Source organism: Moschus berezovskii, chromosome 4 (genome assembly GCF_049115385.1).
Source record: "Moschus berezovskii isolate FMDL1 chromosome 4, NW_MosBer_1.0, whole genome shotgun sequence".
NCBI lineage: Eukaryota > Metazoa > Chordata > Mammalia > Artiodactyla > Moschidae > Moschus > Moschus berezovskii.
In genome coordinates, this window is record NC_142463.1 from 68,104,485 (window position 1) to 68,128,916 (window position 24,432).

Sequence of the window (24,432 nt, forward strand, 5' to 3'; positions counted from 1 at the left end):
ACTACCTGGTTGGGAAAAGTCAGTAAGACAGTACATTTAAAATTCTGAGAGCCACGTCTGTCAGCCAGGGCCACTCACCAGCTTCACCCTCCTTCCTGGAGCTCTTGTATTATCCCTGCTTGCTTCTTTTACTTGATTACTGACACCTCTCCAGGGCTTTTGGAGAGATGATCACCAACAGAGTCAGCAGCTATTGTGAGCCTGTAAGAAAGTATTCTCAGGGAAATACTAATCAATACGATATCTCAGTAAAAACAATAGACTTTATTAAATATATATGCTGATTGAATATTTGAAAGAGAGAGTGTGTAAGCCTGGATATTCACAATACCTCTGGTGGATATATACACAAAAAAGGTAACATTGTAGATCCTTTTCTCTGCATATATTTTGTATTTTCTTTTAATTTTGCATCATGTACATGTAATAACTATTTTTAAATTACTTAAAAAATGTCAGTGATATGGGAATACGTTCTTGATTTGGATATTCTAGAAAGAGTTCTCCAATACCCTGAAGGTTAGCATAAACTCCAAAACTTTCTAATATATGGATAGGGGAAATTGTGGTTTTTGAAGCTGAAAACTACTGTCTAATAATAGCCTATTAAAGGCTGGAAGAAGAGATTTTAATTCTGTGGCCTCTTTGCTGTAGAACATCTATAACCTCTTACCTCAAGGTGTGCAAAGAAACCATTTGTCACCAGTAATAGGAGTGATGCTAATGGAGAGCTCACTGTGTCATGCACTGTTATGTGCATATTTCACACACTACATCACGTTAATTTTGACAACATTCTTGTGAATTGAGTCATTACTCATATTTTACATAGTAGAAAGTTGAGTCTCACAGAGTTTCCTAATTAGCAAGTGGCAGAGCTGAGATTCAAACCTACTAAAGGTTTTTTAATGTTTCTTTTTTATTAGATAAATTTGACAGGGAACATTGTGTAAATTTAAGGTGATATTTATCACATTACATTCTTATAGTATTATTGTCTATATTATACTGTACCTTAGATCTCAATTACTTATAATTGCTCATTACAAGTTTGTACCCTTAAACACTGTCAGTCTTATACCCCTACCACTAGTCCTCTGGTAACCAGCATTTTATTCTGGTATTTTTATTTGTCTTTATAGGTCAAACCTGTTGTAGGTTATGACAAGGGCCATTGGATTATTATACAGGTTAAATTAATTAATATATTTAAGTGCTTAGAATGGAATTTCTTATAAGTATTCATTCTCATTAAATACCAACATTAACATCTTGGAGTCAGGGAGGAATTTTGTAAGTTAGAAATAAGAGCAAGTCAGGAAAAGTACACGGTCATTTTTATAAACTGAAATATGTTAAGGTCCCATTTATTCCGTAACTTAAAAGAGTTCTATGTTTTTCAAGATAGTTGTCCTTGTTTTTATTTCCTATGTATGCCATTTCCTAGATCTTCCTAGAAGGTCTCCTGCTGTCAATTTTTTGTGCCACTCCTCCTCCCCCAGCATTTTATGCTTTTTCATTACAGACTTTTTTTTTGGCCCTGCCATATGGCTTGCAGGATCTTAGTTCCCCAACCAGGACTGGAACCCATGCCCCCTGCAATGGAAGTTCAGTGTCCAAACCACTGAACAACAAGGGAACTCCCCCATCATAGAAATTTTTAACATAAAATCAGAGAAAGATAATATTTTAAGGTGTAGCTATTAGGATGACCACCCACACAAGCGGAAGTTTTATGTTTGGATCTTCCTTAGTGGTTCTGATTGGGCTGTGTTTCTACCTGTGGGAACTGAGAACAGGTGAAGCAGGAGACTTGAAGGGCAGTTTGCTGTTCCAAGTGTTTAAGTCATAAAGACAGTTTGAGATCCTATTTTCAACATATACGGGAATAGCAACTGCATAACTGCTTGCTTTAAGCAATATCTGAGCCTGACTGACAACATGTTTCTGCACTCACATGCCAGGCTCACAAAATTACAAAGCAAGAGAGGAAAATCCCTTCCTTTTGCCACCAGGCCGCCTTATCCTCCCACCAGAACTGCAGTCTATTTGAGCTGCTCTAACAAAGCACTGGGGGCTTGGGGAGGTGCAGGGGGGTAGGGGGGCAGGGGCTGGACTTCTTGCTATTCCTCAACAACAGCAGGTAATCTCCCATTTCAAGGCCTCCACCCAAATGCTTTTCCTCAGATACCGGATATCCATGTGGCTCATTCTCACACCTCCTTCAAGCCTTTCCTCAGCTGCCTCCTTTTCAGTGAGCTCTTCCATGACCCACAATTTGTAATTGCCCATCCCAGTTACTCCCTTCCCCTGCTTTATTTTGCTCCATAACCTTTATCACCAGCATATTTTACCTTCTACTCATTTGCTTTAGTGTTTATTTCCCTCCAAGAGACTCTAAACTCCACAAAGGTGGAGATCCTATTTTATTCACTGCTATCTTCCCAGTTCTTAGAACAGCGTCTGCCACAAAGTAGATGTTCCATAAATATTTGTTAAATGATTGAATGAAATCCTCATCGGAGGATAATGAAGCAGAGAGAAGCTCAGTTTTAGCCCAAGATCACAGGACTAGTGTGTGCAAGGTTCAGGATTAGAACTCAGCCAGAGCTCACTGCATTCTCTCAACCTCCTTCGGGGCTTCCCTGGTGACTCATTGGCAAAGAATCTGCCTGCCAATGCAGAAGACACAGGTTCAATCCCTGATCTAGGAAGATCCCACACGCTGTGGAGCAATGAAGCCCATGAGTCACAGCTAGTGAAGCCCATGTGCCGAGAGCCCGTGCTCTGCCAAAAAGACAAGCGACCACCATGAAAAGCCCATACACCACAAGAGAGTTGCCCCTGCTGGCTGTAACTAGAGCAAAACCCAGCAGCAACGAAGACCCTGCACAGCCAAAAATTAAATACATAAATTTATATTTTTAAAACTCTGGTTTAACAGCTGAGTGGGGGGACTCCCCATCCAACCATAAGAGCTGGCTGGCTGGGCTATACCGTGGGGGAGGCACTCACCAAGATTCAAATGCAAATCCTGCTAGAAGGGCTGAGCTGAAACAGAACCAAGTCTTCTGGCAGCACTGTTGACACACTCTGATTAAGGAAAATCATTTGAAGGCATATGAAGAAGCGTTCCAGTTTTAAGACTGGCTCTAACTATTTTTCTTTCAGCTGTAGCTTTCCGGGACGATGAATGTACCATATGTCAGTGTCTCCAGGTTCCCATACAAATTAGGAAACTAAAAATGCCCGATGATTAAAACAGATTTCTGCTTGTTTCCATGGGAAATCAACTGCTCCAAAACCTTAGGAAACTGGGAGGGAGGGAGACTGTTCAGCTCGAGGTGCTGTCTCGGAGTTGCTGCACTCTGCCTCCTGCCTAAGTTTCCCTCCAGTCTGTTCAACATTTTGGACAGGTGGGGTGGTGGAGTGTAGTCCTAGGTGGCCTACCCTGCTGGCAGCCAAGTGACACCACGAAGACCAGTGTGTCTTATCCAACTCCTATGAGCCTCCTGACTCCAGGGGACTGGACACTCTACTCCAGGCCCTTCAGTGCTGGATCCCAGGCCAACCACGCAGGAAGGGCCTCTTACAAATGACAAATAGACACTGAAGAGTGCCGAGCCCCTGGCCTCATCCTTCCAGCATGGTTTCAGCAAGTGTTGAGCCCAATAGCAGGTCTTCTCGTGGACCGAGGGATGCCTCTCCAGGACTCTTGTTTGCAGACTCACTGCTGGCTACTCACAAGTTCAGTTCAGTTCAGTCGCTCAGTCATGTCCGACTCTCCACGACCCCATGAATCACAGCACGCCAGGCCTCCCTGTCCATCACCAACTCCCGGAGTACATTCAAACTCATGTCCACAGAGTCGGTGATGCCATCCAGCCATCTCATTCTCGGTCGTCCCCTTCTCCTCCTGCCCCCAACCTTTCCCAGCATCAGAGACTTTTCCAGTGAGTCAACTCGTCGCATGAGGTGGCCAAAGTATTGCAGTTTCAGCTTTAGCATCAGTCCTTGCAATGAACACCCAGGATCGATCTCCCTTAGAATGGACTGGTTGGATCTCCTTGCAGTACAAGGGACTCTCAAGAGTCTTCTCCAACACCACAGTTCAAAAGCATCAATTCTTCGGCGATCAGCTTTCTTCACAGTCCAACTCTCACATCCATACATGACCACGGGAAAAACCATAGCCTTGACTAGACAGACCTTGGTTGGCAAAGTAATGTCTCTGCTTTTTAATATACTATCAAGGTTGATCATAACTTTCCTTCCAAGGAGTAAGCGTCTTTTAATTTCATGGCTGCAATCAGCATCTGCAGTGATTTTGGAGCAAAGAAAAATAAAGTCTGACACTGTTTCCACGGTTTTTCCATCTATTTCCCATGAAGTGATGGGGCCAGATGCCATGATCTTTGTTTTCTGAATGTTGAGCTTTAAGCCAACCTTTTCACTCTCCTCTTTCACTTTCATCAAGAGGCTTTTGAGTTCCTCTTCACTTTCTGCCATAAGGGTAGTGTCATCTGCATATCTGAGATTATTGATATTTCTCCCAGCAATCTTGATTCCAGCTTGTGCTTCTTCCAGCCCAGCGTTCCTCATGATGTACTCTGCATATAAGTTAAATAAGCAAGGTGACAATATACAGCCTTGACGCACTCCTTTTCCTATTTGGAACCAGTCTGTTGTTCCATGTCCAGTTCTGACTGTTGCTTCCTGACCTGCATACAGGTTTCTCAAGAGGCAGGTCAGGTGGTCTGGTATTCCCATCTCTTTGAGAATTTTCCACAGTTTATTGTGATCCACACAGTCAAAGGCTTTGGCATAGTCAATGAAGCAGAAATAGATGCTCTTCTGGAACTCTCTTGCTTTCTCCATGATCCAGCGGATGTTGGCAATTTGATCTCTGGTGCTTCTGCCTTTTCTAAAACCTGCTTGAACCTCTGGGAGTTCACGGTCCACATATTGCTGAAGCCTGGCTTGGAGAATTTTGAGGCAGTAGTAATTTGGGGAAGTGGGAGGAGTGGCCTCAAAACAGCAAGGGGTCCCTGGGCAGCTATACCAAGGATGTCTCTAGAAGACTGTGATGATTGCTTGCTCCTGCCTGCCCCAGATTTAGCACCAATTTATTTGCCTAAAAGAGAGACTGTTCAGAGAAAAGGCTGCAAAAAGATTTCAGTGTTGTCTTGCCAGTGGCAATCTTTTATCTTCTTTGGGAAAACTGGCTCAGGTGCTTACCTTAGCCTAAGTTGCTGTTTAGTTGATAAATTGCATCCAACTCTTTGTGACCCAATGGACTTTAGCCTGCCAGGTTCCTCTATCCATGGGATTTTCCATGCAAGAAAACTGCAGTGGGTTGCCATGTCTTTCTCCAAAGGATCTTCTCGACCCACGGAGCAGGAAGTATTGGCAGGTGGGTTCTTTACCACTGAGCCAACCTGGAAAGCCACAGCTTAAGTTCGGGGTTGATCAAACCACACCACCACTCTCCCTCAACCACCAGGCAAGCTGAGGGTGAAAAAAAAATAACTTTTTTCTGCTTTCCTAACCCGTAATGTGGAGAAGGCAATGGCACCCCACTCCAGGACTCTTGCCTGGAAAATCCCATGGATGGAGGAGCCTGGTAGGCTGCAGTCCATGGGGTCGCTACGAGTCAGACACGACTGACTGACTTCACTTTCACTTTTCCCTTTCATGCATTGGAGAAGGAAATGGCAACCCACTCCAGTGTTCTTTCCTGGAGAATCCCAGGGATGGGGGAGCCTGGTGGGCTTCCGTCTGTAGGGTCACACAAAGTCGGACACGACTGAAGCAACTTAGCAGCAGCAGCAGCAACCCGAAATGTAATTCAGGCATGCCAGGGTGAAGCCCAAAGCTGGAAAGTTGGCAGTAAAGTTGAGAGTAGAGTTTAAATTTGGATCCAGACAGCTTACTAACTTACTATCTGGGAGACCTCAGGGAACTCAGAGTCATAGTTTGAGTGTTTCTAAAGTGGTGATGACAATACCTCTTCCTCAGTGAGGTTACCAGAATGAAATAAACTAACTTAGGTAAAAGCACTCATACTGAGCCTGGTAGGGATTAGGTGCTCCGTGCCTGCGGCTTCTCTCTTCTTTCCCCCTGTTGCTATGTTTTACTGCCAAAATTGGAAACAGCTTGGTGAGCGATAAATAGGCAATGCCCTCACGCCACTCATAACCGTTATTACCAGCACTAGCAGTTCAATTCTTCTCAGAATTACTACTGGCGATGCAGATAGTACAGAGGATTCCAAATCCTTGGACATATTATCCCACTGGCAACACATCAGCCAGGCTTGGTCGTCTTGCCTAGGCAGAATGTTTCTCAGACACTAACTGGAAAAAGACAGTGTCATCTTCTGCCAAAATAAACCACTGGTAGGTCCTTGTAGAATTAAGTCCATAGATCACAATGCATTCCAAGTGCCTTCCCCTAGGCTAGTCAAAATATTTTAACTCCTCGTGTCTTTAAATGACTCACAGGTGTGATTGCTTACCATGAGGCCATCCTTATAGGTTTCACATAATCAAGATTAGAGGACACATGCAGTGTTATCCGGAGAAGGCAATGGCAAGCCACTCCAGTACTCGTGCCTAGAAAATCCCATGGACGGAGGAGCCTGGTAGGCTGCAGTCCATGGGGTCGCTACAAGTCAGACATGAGCGACTTCACTTTCACTTTTCACTTTCACACATTGGAGAAGGAAATGGCAACCCACTCCAGTGTTCTTGCCTGGAGAATCCCAGGGATGGGGGAGCCTGGTGGGCTGCCGTCTAGGGGGTCACACAGAGTCAGACACGACTGAAGTGACTTAGCAGCAGCAGTAGAAGCAGTGTTATCATTTTGTGGTCCTGGGGAGGCTTTCAGTAAATTAATCTTTACATCACAGCTCTTCTATACAAACTCATGCTCTGGTGACTTGATCTATTTCTGCAGATTTCCAGTAATGGCTTCTCAATACTGCCAGATCTGTTTCTACCCCTACCCCAGTTCTAACACTGACAACCCAGAGTTGACACAGGCTCCACAGGTTAAAGGCGAAGTCCTCCACATGACTGTCTTCACTTCAGATGCTAGACATGAGTCTTGGGAGATCCCCAGATCACTCATTCTTCTGCCCAACTAGCTACAAATTTGGGGGTTCCATGACTTTCCCAATGGCTCAGTGGGTCAAGAATCCAACTGCAATGCAGGAGACACAGAGATGTGGCTTTGATCCCTGGGGGAGGAAATGGCAACCCACTCCAGTATTCTTGCCTAAAAAATCCCATGGACAGAGGAGCTTGGTGGGCTACAACCCATGGGGTTGCAAAGAGTCAGACATGACTGACCAGGAGCACAATAAACAATATGACAACTTGAAACATTCACTAGAATGACTCACAGAGCTCAGGTACTAGATTTACAACTTTATTGGATACGACCAAGAGCAGCCAAATGAGATGCATGAAATGAGGTCTGGGAGAGAAGAAAGAGCTTCAGTGCCCTCCCCCCACGGAGTCAGGGCAGGTTACTCTCCAGGCACATCTATGAGTTCATTAACCAGGAAGCTCCACTGAGCCCCAGTGTCCAGGGTTTTTACTGGGGTTTCATTACATAGACACAATTGATTAACTCACTGGCCTCATGATTGAACTCAATCTCCAAGTACCCCAATCCCAGAGGTCAGGCTGGCCTAAAGTTCCAACACTCTAATCACATGGTTGTTCCTGCTGATGTCCATCCCTCACCCTGAAACTATCAAGAGGCCCAGGTGAGTCAATTCTTTAACTTAACAAAGACACTTCATCATTCAGGAGATTCCAAAGGAAGAGTCGGACACGACAGAGCGACTTCACTTTCACTTTTCACTTCCATGCTTTGGAGAAGGAAATGGCAACCCACTCCAGTGTTCTTGCCTGGAAAATCCCAGGGACGGGGGAGCCTGGTGGGCTGCCGTCTATGGGGTCGCACAGAGTCGGACACGACTGAAGCAATTTAGCAGCAGCAGCAGCAGCAGCAGCCCCAGCAATGGACAAACATCAGATATATTCTTCATTATATCACAGTCTCTTAATATTTACAAACCATCAGGATTTTGAGTTTAAGCTTTTTCCTTGGGGCGGTGGAGAGATATTTGAAATAAGTTGAAGTCATCATGTATTGAGAAACTACTATGGCCAGCCATTCAGAATATGTGCTGAGAGCAGAATTTGGACAATAAATTGGGCAACTATGTGGAGGGTGGTCTGGCTGAAGCTAAAATGGGGAAGACTGAGAAAGAGGCGGTGGCTGCTGTGCAGCCACAAAGTGGTGAGAGCTAAACCAGGGGAGCAGAAGTGGAAATGCAAAGGGAGACGTTGAGAGAGATTTTGAAGGAAGCTTTCAACTGATCATTTAAAGTTTTTTTTTTTTTCCATTACAAGAGCCTACACAATGGACTGAGAAATTAGAACTACTTGAAGAGTTAAACTACCTTCTAAAGATATCCAAGTAATATTGACAAAGTGGCTCCTCTGTAACAGAACTTTGTATTCTAAACATTAAAAAATGCAACATTAGAGATCTTAATGCTTTACCTCTTGAATAAATTTCAGGAACCCTGTTCTCATCATTAATGCCGTATTCCCATTCATTCTTCTGAACAAAAAATGGGGACTCCCCTTGTCTTCAAATGAAAGACTTATTTCTGTTTTAAAATGAATATTGTCAGTTTTCATCTTTCAAACAGCCTTTTGAAATTTCTTCACTGCTAAGTTCAAGATCCTTTCCCTCCTTAGATCAAAAATTCATGATGCATCCCTGAATAAATTATGTATAAAAGAGAACCTGTAATATTGTTGCATTAAAAACTAGCTATTTCTTCCTGCATACAGATTTCAGTAAACAATAAAAGTAATATTTCAGAATTCTGTGTATATGTTTTTCTCACACTAATTATTAAAACAGTGAATTACTCATATCTGTAGAAGTTCTGCAATATGACAGATATTTTAGATAAGAATTTTTCAAATAAAGTAATTTAATAGATTTAAATTTAGGGGCAAAGAGCAATGATGATTATTTAAATGTATAGAAATAGAAATGAAATAAGAAAAATTATACATAGCTTGTTCAGGCAATAAGCTTTCATTTTGTTGTTGTTTTTCATTTGCTAAGTCATGTCCAACTCTCTGAGACCGCATGGGCTGCAACACACCAGGCTCCCCTGTCCTTTACCATCTCCCTGATTTTGCTCAAATTCATGTCCATTGAATTGGTGATGCTATCTAACCATCTCATCCTCTGCCTCCTCCTCCTTTTGCCCTCAGTCTTTCCCATCATGAGGGTCTTTTCCAGTGAGTTGGCTCTTCACTTCAGGTTGGCAAAGTGTTGGAGCTTTAGCATCAGTCCTTCCGATGAATATTCACGGTTGTTCTCCTTTAAGATTGACTAGTTTGATCTCCTTGCAGTCCTAATGTTTACTGTAAGATTTTTAAATTATATATCAAGCTATTAGACATTGACTTTTAAGAAAATCGGCAACTGGCAACTCTTCATGTTTGTCAATATGCTTAAAAAATTTTGGAGAAAAGATTTCTTTGACATATTAAAATAATTAAGTGAACAAGTAGTTTTTGAACCTCAACTAGGTGGGAAACAAAAAAAATCTAAAGTGTCAAAAAAAGAAGATGTAATTAGCTGTTGAATATTAATAAAAATTAACATTTACTGCATGTTTACAATGTGTCAGGCATTGTGCTAATCATCACAGTCACACTGTAAAGTAGATATTAATACTATAATTTATCCCCATTAAACTATGAAGAAACTGAAGCTCAGAGGTTAAGCAACTTATCCAATTTCGCACAGCTAAAGATTCATTACTATAAGCATTTATAAAAAAGAAAGTGTTTTTATAAGAAACTTTATGGAGAGAGGATATGAATAGGACATTTAAAGACTGATGGAATTTGAAAGAGAGTAGAGAGATGAAGGAAAAATGAGAGAAAGCAGAAAGTAGTCTGAAGACCTGCACAAAGCCAAGATGGTGGTAGAGTCTCAAAGCCAGTGAAGGCGTGTGCCAATGGGGTGAGAGTGCCCCTCAGGGAAAACGGCTGCAACTCTCATGAAGGTGATTTGGACAAACCCTGGGTCCCTGGGCATTCAGTTATCATATTAGAAAAGCATGCAAAGCAGGCTAAAATCCAGATAAATCCAAATCCTTTTCATTAAGGAATTACACCACTTCTGCCCAGCTACTTGAGGCCTTGCAGAAGTCAGAAGATGGAACCCTACTTATGTTGGGGGAGGTCATCGAAAAGATGAGACAACTGGTTTTGACCTGCAAACTGGACCCAAGCAGTTGGAGGTACCCTACCTCCTCTCCTGTCCTTGGAATATGTCTTCTGTTTGCTTCCCCCACTCCCAGAAGCTGGCCCAAGAGGACTTCCCTGGAGGTCCAGCAGTTAAGACCCCATGCTTCCACTGCAGAAGTGCAGGCTTGATCCCTGGTTGGGGGAATTAAGATTCCACATACCACTAAGTACAGCCAAAAGAAAAAAAAAAAGGCTGTTCCCAAGGATGAAGCCTTGAGATAATAATCTGGTGATAAGCCTAGATTGCACGCAACCGAACCTAGTTAAGGACTCCATATAGACTTTTAAGATTCTGGTGGGCAGATGCAGAAATCTACTTGTTCTGCATCTGTCCAATATAAGCCTTATAGAAAATCCCCTTATGAAGCCTGCCACCTACCAACCTGGAGTGGTCTGCTTCTTTGTTCCTTCTCTCCCTGACTTCTGGGTATGGGCTTCAGTTTCAGATCACACCTGGGAAGTTCCCAAGGAGGTTTGTGAACCATCAACTTACTTCTCTTAAACCTCTAGATTCATTCCAGATTTGAGAAGAAGCTTCTTCCAGTCCTTGACAGAAAAAGAAAAATACCAACCAATCTCCACAAAAGTCATTCAGCAAAGCCCATGATGACTCCTGTATTTTCTTGTGAAAATGGTAGCAGGGGATGCAGAAGTGCATCTTGTTCTTGCAACTGAAATTTGTGCTGTACCATTTGTCTTCATTAATCAGACACTGAACAGATCTAACATTGCAGAGAGTTTTATAGGAAACTTCCCTATCACTAATTTTCAGAAATCGTTTTGGAATTTTAGAGACTGACCAGAAATCTATAAATGCTGTGCATTAAATGATCTCATCATTCTAAGTAGCAGCCAGCCAAGATTTTTAAAATTCCTTTCTCCTTAAAGCACTCAGAAGTCCCCTACTATTGCCCACCTCCATGCTCTTTGGGAAGATTCGCTCGGTTAAGTTTCCAGTCTGATTTGAAGAAAAGCACTGTGATGTGATGTGATTGTTAGCCTAGACGCAGTCACAATGTGCCCATCTGGGGACTGTGGCAACTGTGGGTGACTTGTGGGCTGGTAATACCACTCCTGATAATGAAAAATTAAAGCTTGCCCAAGTAAAGAACTGGTAACTTTAAAAAATATTGTTACTTTTACCTCCTTCACTGGATACAGACTGTAAGACAAAGGTATAACATCTATTGTATATTTGTTTTAGATTATTAAAATATTTTTCAAATGCATCTTGTGTCAGGAGTTTAACATGCATTGAAACGGAACATTTCAAAGTGGCTTAACTGGAGTATCTCCCTGCTCAAAATGAGCCACACAGTATCTCCCTTCTCAGTTACTGTGGGCTGATGATGGACATAATTCATCCTTAAATGGTCCTGAAATATATTATGTAGAGAGGAAGAATAAAACATTATATTTGTGAAGATAATCTGGAGATAAAACTACAAAGAAGCAAGGAAATTGATGTTTATTTCTCTTAAGCAGTCCAGAAAAAAAAATCACATTTTCTAGAAGTTTAAAAAATTCTGATGCTATAAGGCAGAAAAGGATACAAGACTGCAGTAAGAGGTCAGGCTTTGGGATCAGGTACCTTGATTCCCTTTCTGGTTCTGCCACTTTCCCAGGTGATACTAGTTGTAAAGAATTCACCTGCTAATGCAGGAGACGCCAAGAGACATGGGTTCAATCCCTAGGTCAGGAAGATTCCCTGGAGAATGAAATGGCAACCCACTCCAGTATTCTTGCCTGAAGAATTTCATGGGCAGAGGACTCTGGTGGGCTACAGTCCACGGGGCTGCAAAGAGTCAGACACAACTGAATACATATGTCCTGGGGCAAGACACATTACTTACCCGTGCCTTCAAGTTCCCTGTCTGTGAAATGGGGACAGTGACAGTACCTACCTCATACTGTTACATGGATTAAATGAAACAGTAAATGTAAAATGCTTTAAGCCCTGCCTGGCTGACAGCACTCAACAAATGTTAATTTATTGATACTACCCTATTTGTAGCATTCAAATCACTGTAGCAAATTATCAGACAACCTCTTAAAAATTCCACACTAGGTTGCTCACAAATCAATTATTGTTATATTCTCAAGTCCCTGAAACCCTTTTGATCAGAAAACATTCGTTTCAAAGCAACTGATCAAAAGCATTATTATAGAACACATAAAGTTTGAGTTCTGGTTTAGTCAATGAAATCAACATGAAGAAGTGACATCAGATAAGATGTAAATAGACTGTTGTTGTCAGGAGTATCTTACAAGCTGAAGAATATCATTGACATTCAAGAACTCTGGATGTTTTCAGTTTCTTAAATGTAATCACTGTTGTTTTCATGTTATCATAAAATGATCCTCCCTTCGGCCACGTGAAGCAATTTAACTATCCAAACTCCAGTGTTTTCCTTTATTTACACTGCTTTTGGAAGAAATTAGTGAAGTTAACTCAAAAATACCCTCCCACCCCACACACACATCTATTCTTTATGGTTATATGGTAAATTTATTTGCACTGAGGATTAACTTTTAAATTCCTTTAAAATAACAAGATAGAACATAAGATAGTTTATAGTCATTTTAATGAAAGGTTAACATGCTGGAAAGAAATTCATGGTGCCTTTCTTTGATAGCCCATAATCAGAGCACATCATTTCTATCAGCCCTCTATTGAATGTTCCTCAGAAACAGGGATGGACAGCTGTAAATATTACAACAGGCCTAGAGAAGCATTTGTAGGAGAGTATGTTCACAGTAACAGGGAGGGAGACCACCTAAGGTCATGAATTATTCCACCCATGTTCAATTCATAGGGAGGAAAAAGCCAGTTACTGTCAAGGACTGTAAAAGGCTGGAGACTTCATTATTTGCAAGCTAAAAAAATCAGCCTGCCCCAGTTTCTTGGATGCTGGTAGAAGACATTAAACTCCTGGATCAGAGATGGGGAAAAGTTCATTTCTTACAGCAATAGCTGTAGCCAGAATATCAGCATTTTCTGTGTGTCTGTTCCCTGAGCTTCAACATACTATCAGCAGGTTGTGTTGTAGAAGAGCAGCCATGATCTTAGGTAGTGTGAACCCTTTATAATGAGTGTGTCTGCCTGTCCTTTGCTCTGGAGAGAGACATTATAATATTATCGTACTGAGCAGTCACTGTGCTTGCCCTTTGCTCCAGAAGGAAGCATTATCACTACTGTCAAAGCTGTTCACCATACAAATGTCTTTGAAAATCTAGTCTGGAAGAAAGGGCAGTCAGTGTCTTGCTCACAAGATGTGCAGAAATATTATAGACGCATGGGCAGTTGTCTCCTGTCGGTTTATTCTATGCTATCCCTTCGAGTTCATGGAAAGTGTTAGTTGCTCAGTCATGTCTAACTCTTTTGCGAGCCTATGGACTGCAGCCTGCCAGGCTCCTCTGTCCGTTGGATTCTGCAGGTGAGAATACTGGATTGTCATTTCCTCCTCCAGGAGATCTTCCCACCCCAGGGGTGGAACCTGGGTCTCCTGCATTGCAGGCAAATTTCTGTCTGAGCCACCAGGGAAGGCCATAGAAAGAACCTAAAGGCTAACACAAACATGTAAAAGCAAGGGAATATTCCTCAGCGTAAAGGAACAAGGCCACACTATTACCAGTGAGAATGGGGGCTCCTTATCCTATTAAAGATGACAGGTACTCTATTATGGCTATTTGTAAGGAAAATGCCTGCAGATCGCATCTATCAAGAGGGCTTATCTTCGTAGGCATTCATTAAATTAATAGTTAATAGGGTCTATAATTCCCTTCTCTTTCCAAGGAGGGGAAATCTTTTGAAGGTTCTGACGTCTTTAATTCTAGAATAACAATTCAAACATTCTATTCTGAGAGATTTTATTTTCTTGGAGTGTTGATAGATATGACAAAGGAAATGGTTTCATGGTAAATGAAATTAGAGAAAAATCACTGCAGATGGTGATTGCAGCCATGCAATTAAAAGACTTAGTCCTTGGAAGGAAAGTTATGACCAACCATATTAAAAAGCAGAGACATTACTTTGCCAGCAAAGGTCCGTCTAGTCTAGGCTATGGTTTTTACAGTAGTCACATATGGATGTGAGAGTTGGACTATAAAGAAAGCTGAGCGCAGAAGAATTGATGCTTTTGAACTGTGGTGCTGGAGAAGACTCTTGAGAGTCCCTTGGACTGCAAGGAGATCCACCCAGTCCATCCTAAAGGAGATCAGTCCTGGGTGTTCATTGGAAGGACTGCTGCTAAAGCTGAAGCTCCAATACTTTGGCCACCTGATGCAAAGAGCTGACTCGTCTGAAAAGACCCTGATGCTGGGAAAGATTGAGGGCAGGAGGAGAAGGGGATGACAGAGGATGAGATGGTTGGATGGCATCACCGATTCAATGGACATGGGTTTGGGTGGACTCCGGGAGTTGGTGATGGACAGGGAGGCCTGGTGTGCTGCGGTTCGTGGGGTCGCAAAGAGTCGGACACGACTGAGCGACTGAACTGAAGTGAACTGAAGTTCAGCAAAGTCAACAAGTATTTTTAGAGCAGGACTTCTCAGAGCCCTTAGCATGTTAATATTCACTGTGAATCCCCAAGAGGAATAGAGTGTTCCCCAATGGCTCCCCAATAGAGTGTTCTCCCAATGGCCCCAAAGACCCCTATTTCTCAGGGTACTCAAAGGGTAATTCTACAAAATGCTACTTGGAAATGCCTCGGTAGAGGAAAGGGTTTATCTCACTGACAATGGATGGCTGAAGACACAGGTGCTTTGGGAAGAAATTGCCTGACTGGTCTGCCCCACTCTAGACATATTTCCCATAGATAACTGCAAAGGATGCCTTCCTGCATCTTTGATTATATGCTGGTGACTCATTACTTCCCGAAATCTAGGGAGGATAAATATTACTAGCAATAAGCGTGATCACCAAAGATCTTACCACTGTTACTGAGAAGGCAAACAAGGCTTTCTTGTTTCTTTCTCCAGAGAGGTAAACAATGTGAGTAAAGTTAGGAAATTAATAAATGAACTCCAAAAAGTCTCAAGAAATGTACCTTTTGTCAGTAGAGGTGGCAGCTTTAAGAAGACAGCATCCAGGCATGGCTGTAGCATTTTCTGAGTGAACAAAGCACCGTCCATGATACTTTTCCAAAGAGAGAGTCATGTTTATGTAACAAGAGCATCTGCAATTTCACTACCCTGATAAGGTGTCAAGACACCATGGATATTCATGCCTCAGAGAGACAGAGAAGAGCAGCATTTTAGTCAGAGGAAAGAAGCAATTCTTCAGGCCTGAAATAAGGTGGTTTGTCAGGGCTGATGTCACTGAAATTTGAAGCAAGTTGATGTTAAAGTGTCATCTGAGATGTTCTAGGGTACATTCTACATGCATAATATGGTGTTAAGAAAAGGCTAAAAATGTTTAGTCCTGGGAAAAACAATGAGTTACCTTCCTTAGGAGGTAAATCCTAATGTAGTTTGTTTAATAAATAAGAAAGTTCTAACCCTCTTAACAGTGTTTCATTATCTTTAGAATAATTTATTTCACTGCTAGAGCCAGTCATTTGTAGATTTAATTAACAAGTTAACACAGGTAAAGTTCTTAGATCAGTGGCTCTATGTATATGATTAAAAAGTAGTAGCAAGCAAATATTATTTAGTAGTGCAGTTATAGCAGTTATATTTGGATACAAAAAAAGTCACTCCTGAGACTATCAAATTCATTTTTACTTAAAACTTATACTATATGTCTATCATGTGAAAGCTATTTATCATTGGTCTATATAAAAATAAAAATTCCAAGATTGAGGCTGCCTGGTATATTTCATATTGCCTAAGCTCAGAACCACAGACACTTCATGCACTTTCATTAAGTTTGCTTTCAGTCATAAAATGCTTCTCAATTAAAGAGCAGAGACATTACTTTGCCAGCAAAGGTCCGTCTAGTCTAGGCTATGGTTTTTACAGTAGTCACATATGTCATTTAATCATCCCAGAAAGGCACATTTAGGATATGAGTATGCTAATGGGAAAAGCACAAATTAACTCAATTTCAAAAAGCATTGAAAAAGTACATCATAAACCTTACTGAAGATACTTGATGGAGTCAATTTAAAAATACATATTCCATTCCCATGTGATTGAATAGTGGTTAAGCCTGAGAACTCTAAAATTAGACTCACCTGGGTCCAGATCCTAACACTTTCACTCATTGGTCATATGGCCTTTGGCAAGTTACTATGTGGCCTTTGGCTAGTTATTTGATTACAATCTGCTTCTCTATCAATAAGAGAAAATACCACTGCCTACTAGCTGGGGACAGCAACTAAATGATACAATACATATAAATATTAACATAAAGCTAGTACTTAGCACATTAGCATGTACTGTGTAAGTGCTTATTCACCATTATTTCCAAAGAATATCTCACAAGTTAGTGGGACCAAACACTTACATATTGTGTTTGCACGTGCACACACATGCATGTGTTTTGAGGGAGATGTATAAATTATGATTGTAGAAGAACTTGACCCAAACTTTTCTAGAATCCTATTTTAAGTCCTCAACAACACTACCCTCGCCTCTGGCACAATTCTACTGCCATTTTAGGATCAAGCCCACATTTGACCACATTACCTCCTGGGCAACTTCCTGCTTACAGGACATTTTCTAGGGAAGGTTTCTCTTGTTTGAGCATTTTTATTGGCATACAGTCAAGAATTTAAAAACTGTACCTAAAGGTGGGTTTTGTCTTCCAGCTATTAACTCAGAAAGTGCTAATAGTTGCAACAATGTTAACAGCTGAAACTTAAAAACAACCAAGTTTCCTGTTAGTTCAGGATCCTTCCCACAAAGCTCAGAAGAGGTCTGCAGAGCAGATGTGCAGAGGGTGTGCAGAGAATGCTGGGTAAAGTTCTGCGGGTGGTTTTAGAATTTAGATTTTACTTTCACTATTACTGGGCAGGATCAACTGACATCCCACACAAAACACACAAGCATAGCAGGTTGATCTTAAAGAATGAGCCCAGCATTGAAAAATCAAGGTTTAAGCAGATACATGTACATAACAGATAATTTTAGTATAAAGTAAAGGGTTGAGGTTTTAGAGACTGCAGTTTAATACAAATTATACTGGAAGTCAGAACCTGTATAGGAAATGGAAATATTTTTAAATGTGTTCTTTCAAAATTTATTGCCAGGCTCTCTGCTAGTATTGACGTAGAAGTGAATAAAGAAACAGTAGAGAAGCAAGACGTAAAGAGATAAATGGCAGCATGCGACGCAGAAACAGAGATTCAAACATAAGTTCTATGGGAGCACAAGGAAGAGAGAATTACGCTTGTCCGGAGCCTGCAGAGCTCTACAGAGAAGGTGACTTTTGAAATATGCTTTCAAGGAATGAGATAGCTCAGGCTGCTTTTTATTGTAGCTAATAACAATGCAATATAATCACCATTTCCATACAATCTACCACGGCAATTGCATATATTCTTTCTAAGCCTCACTGGAACCTTAAAAAGATGGTATTATTCTTCCAATAAAGATATGGGAAATGGGGTTCAAAAATTAAGAAACTCACGATCACATAGCTGGTGAATGGCAGATTCAGGATTTGAGCCCAGATCTACATCATTCTGGGCTTCCCAGGTGGCACTAGAGGTAAATTACTCCACCTGCCAATACAGGAGACATGAGACATGAGTTTGATCCCAGGGTTGGAGAGATACCCTGGAGTAGGAAATAGGAACCTACTCCAGTATTCTCGCCTGGAGAATCCCATGGACAGAGGAACCTGGTGGGCTATAGTCTATGGGGCCACAAAGAGTCAGACACAATTGAAGCAACTTAGTATGCACATACTACATCATTCCAAAGTTTGTACTATGGTCAGGAGTTGCCCAGAAAGATCTACTTCTTTACCCTATTGTCAACCAGTATATGGTTAACTTGTAACTATACTGGACAGGGAGGCGTGGCATGCTGCGATTCATGGGGTCGCAAAGAGTCGGACATGACTGAGCGACTGAACTGAACTGATACCGAACTCACCCTGGAAGCCCACCTGGAATGCCAAACTCTGGCCTAAAGAATTGAATATGGAATGAAAGATCAAAATGGTAGCCTTGGCCCACAGGGCCCTCTCTTTTCTCCGAACTTCAACCATTTAGTTCAAAATGGTTTATACTGAGTCAAATGCATGCCAGATTCCCTCTCCCATGCTCTGTGAACACCTGGAAATCAGGGAATAAGCCTAATCCTCCTTTGAGACCCTCGGGGTCCAGCAATCACAGAAGCTGGCTGATTGGTAATTCACCTAGCGTTTTACAGAGGGCTTGATAAGTGTGTGTGTTGATTTCAGTTCAGTTGACTGAAGTGAGGTGACTATAGACTTAAGGCTTACATTCTGTAAAATAAGAAAAGGAGATCTAAGCAGTACAATATAGTAAGTTTCAGACTAGCGCCTCTCAGACTTTAGGGTGCATGAGAATCACCTGACTACACACAGAACTGTCCAGCTTATCCTACTAGAAAGCAGGCACAGAGTAGACAAAGGTATTGCAATTAATGGGGAGGAGCGGGGAGGGACTCAACTTGCAGGGACTCAAATCCATCTGCAAGCTTCATTGCTGTTTCTGGTCCTTTTGTTCTCTGAGCAATAGTGCAAGTCGCTCACTCATGTCCAGCTCTCTGCGACCCCATGAACTGTAGCCCACCAGGCTCCCCTGCCCATGGGGATTCTCCAGAAGAGAATACTGGCATGGGTTGCCATGTCCTCCTCCAGGGAAACTTCCCAAGCCAGGGATTGAACCCATGTCTCCTGCACTGCATGTGGCTTCTTTACTGTCTGAGCAATGAACTGTAGTAAATACCATGGCTACCATTTATTAAGTACTTATAAAGTGTTTGGCCCTGTTCTTGGTGATGTAAGTGTGTTATTTAATTCTCACAGTGCCCTATAGTACTATACTTACACTGCTGATGGGGTGGGGGGGAAGTAACAGTAATTTCCTTACATTTACACAGAAAAAGCAGGGATTTCTTCCTGGTTCACCTCAGTCCAAAGTCTAGGATTGTGATTCCTTGACACTGGGCAGTGAGGCAGCATTTCAGGGAGCACTAAGCTTGAGTTTAGGGTACTAGTGGCACAAGGAAGATAGAGGTGCAGGCAGAAAGCCTCTGGGGAACAAAGCCCTCGGCAGGATATGTGTGCTCTTAGTGCTCATGTCGCTGTTTAAATCCAGGGGACGACAGAGAATGAGATGGCTGGATGGCATCACCGACTCTGTGGACATGAGTTTGAGTGAACTCCGGGAGTTGGTGATGGACAGGGAGGCCTGGCGTGCTGTGATTCATGGGGTCGCGGAGAGTCAGACATGACTGAGCGACTGAACTGAACTGAACTGAAGGTTTTTAACTTAACTGAGTTAACTAGTTAACTCAGCTAGTACCTGGTGGACTGCAAGGTACTCAAATTTTTTTTTTTATTTTTTTTTAGCAAATTGCTCGTCAATTTCTGTCTTTTCTCTAGGAAACTTTCAGGAATTTTCCCACCTGCTATCTAGGAGGAAGGCCCCACTTTAGAATTAAGTGTTGTTCTCTAGGTTAATTAAGGCTAGTGTTAGGGTCATCTCCTAAAGACTAAGAGGGTTGAGGTTTTCATCTGTGAAAGACACCCAACAACAGTACTAGAATTGGAAAAAATGTAGGAATTTGCCAGAGGAACATGGAAAAATCAGTTAAGACTAAGAAATCAACTTTTTGACAAATTTTAATTTTGACCTGGAGATAAAAATGGGGTAAAAGGAGAGAGGCCTGCTTTCTTAAGTTTTGGGGTGTAAGAACAAACCAACTAGCAAAAAAACCGATTAGCTGTCTATGAATTGCTCTGCTGGCATACATCTCTCTTTTCCTGAATGGCAAGACAAAGCAATAGTTTAATTGTTGGTGTTCTTAGAAAAACTCATATTGGTAAGGCATTCCAGAAGATCTTATATTACTTAGTAATCTTGTCTGTACATTTTTCCACTGGGGAGATTTTCTATACAGATGACTCGGCTTTCAATAAGGCAGAGTTCACTTTTCATAATGAAACTGGGTAGGGAAAGGTGGAGAAGAAAAGCGTGGTTTAGGTCGATTTAAAAGATGGGGGGAGAAAGAGAAACCCCCTCCCCCATACTCTTTAAACAACAGGTGGTTTTGAGGAGAAAGATCAACTCCATGCTCAGTACGAAACTGCAGGCGGAGCATGCGATTTCAGTCCCCCAGAACCTGGCGCCAGGTTGTCAGGATGCGGGAACAAGGAGGTTCCTAGCGGACAGCAAGCTCAGGTGTCAAGGGAACGGCTGCTGGGCTTTATGGTCCAGGAAAACTGGTTTTTGCCTTTGTTCTCTGTCTCTCTCAGTGTGTCCCACCACCGCCTCCCACCCTTCTGCTCATCTGTGAGGGGAGCAGGATAATGAGGAAGGATTATCTCCCTCCTCCCCAGTCCTTCCGAGGAGTGCCCAGAAGGGCTATTTTTAGTGGTAGCGGCTCCCCTCCAACTTACCCCGGGGTGGAGCTGCGACTGCGGCGCGGCCGCCCAGCGCAGGGAAGCCTCGGGTTAGGGATGGGGAAGGTAGTGGCCCCGGTCCACTCCTCAGGCGCCGGCCGCCAGGTGGGCGTTCCAGAGGCCGGAGTGGCTCCAGCGGCAAGCGGCGGGAGAGCTTCCTGGGCGCCCTGAAGGAGGTCCTCGGCGGCCGGCCCGGGCGCGGGGTGGTCTCCGCGCGGAGGAAGTTCCCGGGCCCGGCGGCCTGCGTCACAGCGGGCTGGCACCGCGGGGCCGAGCGGCGGGCGGCGCGGCGACCCCGGGGCCGGGCGCTGGGCGGCGCTGGCTGCCGCTGGCCCGGCTGCTCGCGGGGCGGCGCTGGGGGCGGCTCCGTCCGCGGCCGGGGAGGCGGAGGGGCGGAGGGCTGCGGGGCTGGGGCGTTAGCTGCGTCCCGCCTCGGAGCCCGCGAAGAGCGCTAGGAGGGAGGCGCCGCCGTGGCCGCGGCCGCAGTGCTTCGGGGCGCGCCGAGCCATGAGCAGCCGCCCGGCGGGCGACCCCGCTGCCGCCGGCCGCCGCTGAGCCCGGCCGGGAGACGGCCCGCCGCTCCCCAGCGCCGTTCGCCGCCGGCACCCTCGCGCCTAGAGGTAAGGGCGGGGAGCGCCGAGGGATGGGATGGGATGCGATGGAGAGGGACGGCCCGCCGAGGACCGCCGGCTCGGTCCTCTAGGTGTGCTGGAGCCACGACCCGCCCCGCCTCGTTCGCGTCCCTGCCTTCCCCCGGCTCCCGGGCGGGCGGACTGGGGGCTCCTGCCCGGCGTGTGGTCCCTGGAGCCATCCGGCGCCGGGGCGCGGGGACCCGCCAACCCTCACCCCACCCATTCCGCGCCCGCCCAGCGTCGCGTGAGAGACCCCAGCCTGGCGCCGAGCGCAGCGCGGCAGGTTCTGCGGACTTGGGGGGATGGGGCTGGGGGACCAGGAGAAAACGGGGCCACGCAGGGGGAGATCGTCGTTCTTGTCAACCTTAAACCTCCCTGAGACCTCAGGGTCTTTACCTACTGGTCTGCTCTTCCCTTACCAACCCCGAGCCCCTGAAGTTAGCACTTTGGGGCGAGAGAGGAATTACGTCTCCCAAGGGAATGAGAGCGCGATGCCTGCTCCCCAGCAGGACCCGAGGGGAGAGAGGGTTTCGCTGGATCTCGCGGGCCCCAGAAACCAGGTGTCTAGGCCGGCGATTGAGACCAAGACCGCCGCTTTCGACACAAACTCAGGCTCGCTGGTCTTTCCCTTTCCAGCTGGTTCTCAGCGACGACATGGCTAGGGATGGAGTTAGCGACTCAGCAACCTTAGGATGTGCTCTGTACAAGCTAATTCCTTTCTTCTCTGCCAGTTCTTCCCTCCCCCACCCACGGAATACAGCGGATTCTAGTCCCTTCAGAACCTTGCTCTCTACCGAGCTTTGGGTGCCACGGACACCTAGCCCACATCCCAGGACAGATATTTCAAAGGGTTAAGGCCAAACTTCACTTTCTAATTCTTTTTAAGCATTTTAAACTCCCAGCGAATCAGTTAGGAAACACTTTCAAGTCCCTGTCCACCTTAAAGTAAAAGATAAGCACCCATCAAACTGTGTGAGTGCCAGCCGCGTTGGGCAGAGGGAGTTTTGAATGACTATTTCATGCACACTTATGGGGGTGGAACAGGTAAAGGAAATGGCAAGGCTTATTTTAGTGACACATTTCTTACAAGCTCTCGATAGTGTGAAAAATGTAGCCTTAACCAACGGTAACATTTCCGGACAGGTATATAGTGGTTTCCTAAGGCATACTGGAGTCTTCTTCATGGACAAGTTATTAAAATGCCCTCCAGATGAGAAATGAAGGCAACTGGTCTTAACTCTCTTGGCACAGTAGGGCACCATCACCTCAGCCATCAGCTTTATAGTTTTTATTTCTCTTCACATTCTATTTTTAAATGATTTGTGTAAACCCCAAAGGTAAGCCTTACTTCACAAAATTTGCTTAGATTCATAGACCTGTGGATGTGGGTAACAGATTGTCTACAGCTCCAATCTGTGATACTTGCTTTCTTGTGACTTGCTTAGATAGGGAAGACCATGGACCTGACCCAGACGGGCTTTGCTTTGGAGTGATCAAATACTCTCTTTAGGTCAGGTTGTTTGTTTGCTTTTGAGGGAGAGGTGGGGAGCAGCTTTGCAAGGATGGATGCTTTTCATGGTTCACATAACAGATTTGACCACAGATAAGGCCCACTCATCCACCAGCAGTGTCAGAGATAACAAGCATGTTTAACAACTTTCTTATTAATAAAATGATAATAGAAAGCCTTTGTTAACGGTACTGTCTTTATTTCTCAGATGGACTGGGCACTTAAGGAAATGTATTTTGAGAAGGGAATGCTTTTAGTGTAAAAAAAGTATCTAATTTGTACCAATTTGTTAATGATTCTTAACAGTTTGTACTTAAGTTGTAGTCACCTATAACTTCATAGTAAAACCCAAGTTTAAAAAAGAAATAGAGTGGAAATACACACTTATTTTTCCAAGTGTGGTGTTAATAATCTAATATGGAGCATTATTGTAGGTGCCTGACATGCATGATCTCAAAATCTGACAACAAACCCTTAAGGCAGATGGCCATTCACACATCACAGAAGAGAGAGGCTCAGAGTGTGTGACTTATCCAAGACCATACAGCTGAGTTAATGCCTGAATGAAGCCAAGCCTCTAGTTCTTTTTTTCTTGTTTTTAAGTTGGTATTGGGGTATAATTGATTTATAGTGTTGCCTAAGTTTCAGGTGTACGGCAAAGTGAATCTGTTATAGAAATACATATATCCAAATTCTCTAGTCTTAGTGATTTACTTTTTTGTTATTCAAAGCTGCCTCTCTTTTTTTTTTTTACCTAAATAAATTTATTGTTAACTTACTATAAGGACTGTATGAGGAAATGGGGGATTAAGAAAGTCAGGTCACCTGTTCAGGGTTTTCTGGTACCTAGCAGAATTCACATTTGGAATCAGGGCCATCTGTTTCCCAAACCCCTCGTCTTGCCACTGTTCTCTATTATATGACTGATTTAGAGCTTAACCTAATGAACGTTTCACTCTGGCTCATCAGCTATTCTCATTCACATGATAATGATGCCCTCGTGAGCTGCAACACACTCCCAAAGACTTTATACTCAATCCCTGGAGTGCTGGCTGTGTCTCCAGGCCCAGAACACTCATGAAAGCATATTGCAACCAACACGGTGACAGGTATCATAATGCAGGTATCCTTAATTCACTTAATGTCTCTTAAAATATAAATCATTGTAGACTGGTATGGGATAAACGGCATGGCCTCAACATAGGAAAAGCTGGTACAGATTCTGGCTCTACTGCATAGAACAAGTGCCAACTAATTCACATCATTGAGCTTCTCTGAGCCACAGTTTCTTGGTGTGTGATGGGCTTATAAGTAAAGCCTACCGAGCTGGATCACTGTGTGCATTCAATGTAACAGTGCTTACAAAGGACAGCTCCTGAAACCTGTGTG

General features: G+C 43.6%; 1 protein-coding gene and 1 long non-coding RNA gene across 5 annotated transcripts in view; one reads left to right on the forward strand and one right to left on the reverse strand.

The window, feature by feature from the left end:
• LOC148778062 (uncharacterized) overlaps positions 1-21,036 on the reverse strand; it is a 32,001-nt gene extending 10,965 nt beyond the window's left edge. The window contains exons 1-4 of one of the 4 annotated variants that reach the window (XR_016037216.1): positions 20,899-21,036; positions 17,932-18,025; positions 15,407-15,467; positions 11,950-12,153 (exon numbers count right to left, since the gene is read on the reverse strand). This is a non-coding gene — a long non-coding RNA (uncharacterized LOC148778062). Of the gene's footprint in view, positions 1-10,910; positions 12,154-15,406; positions 15,468-17,931; positions 18,026-20,898 lie in introns of those variants that run through there. The other 3 variants (XR_016037214.1, XR_016037215.1, XR_016037213.1) reach the window with 3 other exon arrangements.
• Positions 21,037-21,382: 346 nt separating this feature from the next.
• The window catches only part of LRRC8C (leucine rich repeat containing 8 VRAC subunit C), a 91,957-nt gene continuing 88,907 nt past the window's right edge, over positions 21,383-24,432 (forward strand). The window contains exon 1 of the mRNA XM_055401970.2: positions 21,383-21,521. The gene's annotated coding sequence lies outside the window, so the exon portion shown is untranslated. The remainder of the gene's footprint in view (positions 21,522-24,432) is intronic.